Here is a 7,114-nt window from a genome sequence, read left to right as displayed (position 1 = left end):
GAAGGAATTCAGTGATTTAGTTGCTACATTAGCTGTTATTCTAAAGTTATTCAAAGCAATCCAAAAAAAAAAAACATTTAAGTATTGACACTTAAAAGACCACAAACTGCTTATACAAGCGCAGTTAAATATCTGTATGCATATATACTTATAGATAAATATGTATGTATTTTGATGGCGGCATGTGTGCTGGTAATTGCATTACATTTAAAACCGCCCACATTAGCTCGCCTGACCAGCCCAGAAACGGAAGTAATTTATAGGCGAAATACACGCACGCGAGACTTATACAGGCAATTCAAACAAGCTGCACTTGCCCATAGCCACACACACACACACATACATATAATACACACACACACACATGCACACAAATAGCTCTAGAAGCACTTTAAACACTGTTGGCCTATATGTAAGTAAAATGTACATGCATGCCACGCCCCCTTGACACGAGCAAACACAACCTAACACTTCTAGCTCTGAGCTATCACACCACAGAGTACGCAACTAAATCACTTACACACAAACATACCTCGGCGCCCTGTGGCATATTGGCACCCATAAATTAACGCCACGCTGCGTTCACTGGCTCGTTCGTTTAGTCAAAATGCCTAGAAGGCTGCTACAACTAACAATGTCTACATGGCTTGTGTGTTCGCACTTTCTTCGCGCCCGCAATGCCACATTAAATTCTACTTCCAATTTTATTTCGACAGCGTTACAAATGCAATTTGCAATTGGAACAATTTTTCTTTAGTTTTTTTTTTTCCTTTTTTCCATCAACCATTTCATTGCGAAGCCTTGATTGGAGTTTAATAAAAAAAAAACTGCATAAAATGTACTCAGTTGTTTGCCTACTTTTAGGCGCTGTAACATGTTTGCTATTTAAACGCCGGCGCGCGTAATTTGTTTTGCAGTATCGCGTGCATCACTGCCACTGCGTCGAGTTCATTTGATTCCTGCATGCTGATATCAACACTTGGCTATATTAATAGCATAATTGCAGTCGTATTGTACTGCTGGTACGACCGGTACTACTGCCACTTCTGTTGTTGTTGTTGTTCTGTACTTCTGTTGCTTTGTATTGTATTCATCACTTGTGTAGCAATTTCTAAACAACCTACTCACTTGTAAGGCCGTTCATTTATCACCTTGTGTGCTTGTGCTAGTCTGTTTGCATACACTTGTGCTCACACAATTAGGTTAGGTTAGGTTAGGTGGACCTGGCTGGCTGCAAGCCATCACATAGACCTATTGGTCCTTAGGGGCACTAGATAGAGCTTGACCCTTACGTTTCCTTCTTGTAATAAGTCCGCGTCCTTTGCGAATCTAAGTAAGCTCTGAAGCTCTAACCACGAGAGACATTCTAACCTCTCATATTGTAGAGCTCCTACACTTCTTATTCGGGTTCTAGCTACTGCAGTTCAAGAATATAGAAGGTCTTCAAGAGTTTTCCGCTTTTCTAGTTCATTGCAAGTTCTAGTTCCCACAATTAAGTCACTTTATATTTTTAGATTTTCATAATATTTTTCACGCCAAACTTTTTTCGTGAATTTTTTGTATAAATATGTACGACAAAAACCGCATATATTAAAGCTCCAGACTTTATACAACTTTACAAAAATTTCATAAAATTTCATTAATAGATATTTTCAACTTTTTAATGCGAATTAAAAAAATAAAATTCTGCGCATACAGTTTTACAGCTTATTAAGAAAAGTTTAAAGTCGGTTAAAAATCGCCTTAGGATTAGTTAGGTTGAGCTGGTTGACATGTAGTCACGCATAGACTGATTCGGTCCATAGACACCCATACCAGATGGAGTTCATTAGTTATGTGTTTTAACAACTGGGCAAGAAGAGGCAAGGAAAAGGCAGACGTTTTTGCTAGATGTCTACAAGATGCATTTAAACCGTACGAGGCAGAGCGAGCAGCCAACAGGCAACCTTGTCAATTTGCTGATGATACGAAAATTTCAGAAGTCACTGTACGAGAACTTAAAATTTAAGCTTAAAAAGTCATCCGAATATGATCTTATAACTAGCGAAATATTGAAGCAGCTCCCCCTTAAAACATAACGTCAAATCTGATACGAATTATGAAAGTAATATAACATTTAAAATAATACGAGGTGGGTCCAATAAGTGCCCATGTTAGAAATAAAGACACCATTTAAAAAGTTATTATTTTTTTCATTTTTCAATATAGTTCCCTTTTAGAAAGATAAACTTCTACCAACGCTCCGGCCATGTTTTTAACCGTTCCAAAAAATAGGATTTTTCGAACTCTGCAAAATACGCCTCTGTCTCGGCGATGATTTCCTCGTTTGAACTAAATTATTTTCCCGCGAGTGATTTTTTCATGCTAGGGAACAAGTAAAATTCGCAGGGAGCCAGATTGGGTAAGTACAGGGGGGTGTGGTAGCAACTCATAACGCAATTCATGCAGTTTAGCTGCGACTACTACGGTTGAATGTGTCGGTGCGTTATCGTGGTGAAGCAGCACCTGCTTTTTCCCCAAATGCGACCGTGTCTCCTTCAATTTTTTATGAAAGCGGTGTAATAACTCACTATAGTATTGTGTAGTGTTCATTCTTCCATTTTCTAAAAAAAAATCCATGAGGATGAAGCCGTTCGCATTGCAAAAAATCGTCGTCTTGACCTTTCCGGCCGATGGGACTGTCTTCGCCTATGGGACTAGAGCAGATTTACTACGATAAATCCATTGTTTTGATTGTTGCTTAGTTTCTGGTGTGCAACGATGAACCCGGGTCTCATCAACGGTGACAACTTGACGCGAAAGTTCTTGCTTAAATTGCTCTCCAAAACTGCTTCGAAGTTAACAGCTGCATCCGCTTGTTGTCCACCGTGAGCAATCGCGGCATCCGTCGGGCCGACAATTTTTTCATTGTCAACTTATCATGTAAAATATTAATTGGCATTCCGGTCAGCACACGTATGGCCTTTGCTACTTCGTGCACTTTCGTTCGTCGATCAGCGAAAATCACGTCGTGCTCTTTTTGAATGATTTCCTCGGTAATCACGTCTGTTGGGCGGCGTGGTCACTCCACATCAAAAACGGATGTTCGCCCACGTTTAAATTCTCACTGTGAAGCGTAGATATAGACAGCATCCAACTTTGCTTTTATCTCCTAGCATTTTTCCTATCCAAAAAATAAAGAATCGAATTATCGAACGATACTGGTCTTTCCCATCTTAGCGAAAATCGCGAAACACGTGTTAGGCGAATAGCTGCCAAATCCAAACTAACCTATCAATCAGTCTGAAATTTGTTCTGCCACCGTTTGATAGATGGCAGCACACGATGCTAACACCAACTTCCCTCAGGAATGCCCTCTGTAATCCACAACAGGTACTTATTGAACTGTTCTCGTAAATCCATACTTGTTTTTTACTATTCCTTGACATTTCATCATGGAAAGACTTATGCCTCAACCACGTTTACAAATCGTGCAATTGCATTACGGAAATCGACGCTTTGTAAAAATTTCTTATCGCGCGCTCAGGCCGTTATGATATTCAGCGATGAGATCGATTTTTGGCTTAATGGCTACCTCAATAAGCAAAATTGCCATATTTGCGCTGAAGGCCAACCCGAAATCATTCAAGAACAGCCAATACATTCATTGACAACAGCCTTTTGGTGCATGCTATGGGATGGAGTAATCATCGGCCCACATTTCTTCAAAGATGAGACTGGCGCCAATGTAGCTGTGAATGGCGAACGCTAACGCGCCATGATAAACAACTTTTTGATGCCGGGAATTGAAGCCCGTGGTCTCCAAAATATTTGGTTCTAATAAGTCGGCGCTGCTCACCATACAGCCCATGAAACAATGGATCTACTGCGTCATCGTTTTATCTCTCATCTCGGATCAGTGGATTGGCCACCAAGGTCACAATTTTGAACTTTTATTTGGGGCATATGGTCACATTTTACGAATGAGCAATCGTAGAACTCTAAAAAAGATCTTCAAATCAAATACACAAAGCGACAGAAGAAGAGGCCGGTCGAGTAAGCGATGAAGACATAACATTGAAGACGACTTTGGAGTTATGGGCATATTTGATATCAAACGAAAAGCTGATGACCGAGTGACTTGGAGGAGATTTGTAACAAAGGCAATGATTCACTCCGAACGATGATACTATGATGCTGATGATGATGATGTAAAGTCTAAATGCTTTGTGGATGAACCAGCTTCGATTCAGGCAGTGGAAGCCCGTATTACTAGAGTTATTTTCCAAGATACCTACCGAAGTTCTCCAGCGAGTCACGGATAGCCAAATTTCGGCGCTGGTGTGGCCAATATTTGAATCTTTAAAAAATAATGATAATGGTTCTCCATAAAAATAGTAAAATTTGCCCAATAAATTTAAATTTTCGTTGTTTTATTTCAATATAAAATCCGATGCTTCTAAATTAACCAGCCTTTGTAAATCGAGTACGACTGTGCTTGTCATACTTAGACATAATCTTAGAACTCTTGTAAGTGAACATACTCTCCCATCTTCACCTAAATTTTCTGATCTTCTTTTCGTCTTGTTCGTTGCGTAATATTCATATTGACTTTGGCATTTCGCTGACAAATTCCCCTAAATGCCTTTACGGCCTGAAGCTTAACATAAATGTTACAGTTCGCTGCCAACCTTTCTACTGCCTCTATGTTCTGAAAACCGATCTTGGCCGTTATACTAAACGATGTTATTGCTTTAATGACTGCCTGGTAACCTAAAAGTTGACTTTGAAGTTGATCCTAGTAGTATCATCAGCAAGATCAGCTGCCCTTCCAACTACGAAAACCTCAGCCTGAAATTAATCGCAGTAATCTGAAACCTTGTATGACTTCCTTACGTCTAACTCTGGGCAGTAACTCCCATCGTCTACTCCACAAGTAATTTTAGAACCGTCCATATAAAAGTTAAGCGCACTGCGTTTGGGTCAGAACCCCTTACGCAATCTTTCTTTTTCAATAGTAATCTGGAGCTTTTTTTTCTCCTTTAAAAACCGGAGCCATATAGTCTGGTTTATTGTGGTATGTCTGTAGACCCTGAACGATAGTTCCTTTAAGGCTTTTAGTCTTCTTGCAGACTTCGTTGCAGGGCTCGCGTTAATTTTTGAAAGTTTTTATTGGGATACGTTTTAGAGCATTTCATGAGTCTGCAATTGAAAGAAAATGCTCAAAATCGTATGCCAAGGAAAATTTTCAAAAATCAATATGATTTTTGAATGACTTCGAACTTTTACGCGCTATACTAAAAATTTAATAAATTATAAAACTGCATACTTAGAAACTTTTCTTGAAATTATGATTACAAAATTGAAAAGTTTCATAATTTTTTTTGAAATTTGTTGAATTTTTGTGAATTTTGTACAAAGTTTGGACGTTTGACTAATAAGGATTTTACCCAACAATGAAATAGTTTTTTATAAAAAATAAACAAAGCAACTTTTACTACATAGTTAAAATTTTAAAAGAGTTAAGTAACCTAATTATGTGAGCACAAGTGTAAGTCTGGGTGCCTACAACGATGATACTTCAAACAGAACAGCAGGAAATTAGCCCGCTTGGTAGAGGAAACAAATTTAGTAAGAATTGAATTGTAATTTTAGCTTATCCACTTAAAAAGGATGCCAGATTGTTCTGAAAGATTAACTGTGCTTTGGCTGGATGGTTTAATTAAAGTTTGTTGCTAATGCTACCATTAACTTTCGAGCACTTTTAAACACACTTCAAAAACATCACAAAACAAAAAAAAAAAAAAATACCAGTCTAACGGTTAGACTTGATAGAAGTGAAACCTTCCGTAAAACAAACTGAGAGAGAATAAGACGAAAGCAGCATTAGGAGCGGGATAATTATAGGTTCATTATAATATTGCTATAAAGTTCATATTTTATTTTCTTCATTTTATCATTATTCATCCTCAATGTTTTCAATTTCAACAAATGGTACGAGTGGCTTATGATAGATAAAATATGATACAAATGCTTTGGTTTCGATGTTGTCAAAAAAAATAATCAAACGGACCGAAGAAACAGACTTACAAATTTCTTCCATTTTCGTCTACTTGTATTCATATAAAAATTTATGTCTCTTCCCACCAAAGCTAAATGTATTAGTATATTTTTTCTTGTATTTATTCAAGGCTGAAATCCAAAAAACTGTTTTCAATAAATAATCAGAAATGTCCTACAATGCAAATTTCAAAAAAAAAAAATTTTATTTCTTGTGATTCGAACCAAGAATTTTGGATCGGAAGCTCACATTGCTAGCCGCTCGGCAATCGCGCCATACTGTCGGTGTTGGCCTAAAAGTTATTTAGTTCGTCGCTACGTTTATATGTAATTCGTTTCACTTTTTCCCAAATCACTCCCAACGATTCTAAAGAAGTTTTCACTTCAAAAATTAATGTACGAAATATTTATACCGATTCACTTAAACTGACTTTCAGTATCTAAACCAAAAATAGAAAAGCCAAAAAACTGTTTTCAATAAATAATCAGAAATGTCCTACAATGCAAATTTCAAAAAAAAAAATTCCATTTTCGTCTACATGTATTCATATAAAAATGTATGGCTCTTCCCACCAAAGCTAAATGTATTAGTATATTTTTTCTTGTATTTATTCAAGGCTGAAATCCCGGCGGTACTGCAATACCGGGTCAACCCGTGGCAGAGAAGGAGCAAGCCCCTAAAACACTCCGCCCATTTCCAAAAATCAGTTTAACATTTGTTGTCCTCCGATGGAGGATCTATCGGATGTTAAGCTGATAACCACACTACCTAGTCAATACATTTTAAATAATAAACCTAATAAAACTTTTGAGAATTACACGCTCACAAAAATTATTTATATCAACATATAATATAACGCTTCGTAACTAAATAACTTTTAGGCCAGCGACGACAACATGGCGCGGTAGCCGAGCGACTAGCAATGTGAGCTTCCGATCCAAAATCCTTGGTTCAAATCACAAGAAAAAATAAAAGTTATTTTTATTTATTTCGTCGCTACTTTTATATCAACATATAATATAACGCTTCGTAGCCAAGTTGGTCGCTTTTTTCGTTTCACTTTTCCTCAAATCA

The 7,114-nt window shown here is 37.5% G+C and overlaps 1 pseudogene; it reads right to left on the bottom strand.

The window, feature by feature from the left end:
- Positions 1–6,647: 6,647 nt before the first annotated feature.
- LOC129249551 (U2 spliceosomal RNA) lies at positions 6,648–6,831 on the bottom strand (annotated as a pseudogene).
- Positions 6,832–7,114: the final 283 nt, after the last annotated feature.

Source organism: Anastrepha obliqua, chromosome 5 (genome assembly GCF_027943255.1).
Source record: "Anastrepha obliqua isolate idAnaObli1 chromosome 5, idAnaObli1_1.0, whole genome shotgun sequence".
In the NCBI taxonomy this organism is placed as follows: Eukaryota; Metazoa; Arthropoda; class Insecta; order Diptera; family Tephritidae; genus Anastrepha; species Anastrepha obliqua.
Note: the sequence above shows the minus strand (reverse complement) of the source record. Positions and strands in the feature narration are given on the sequence as shown.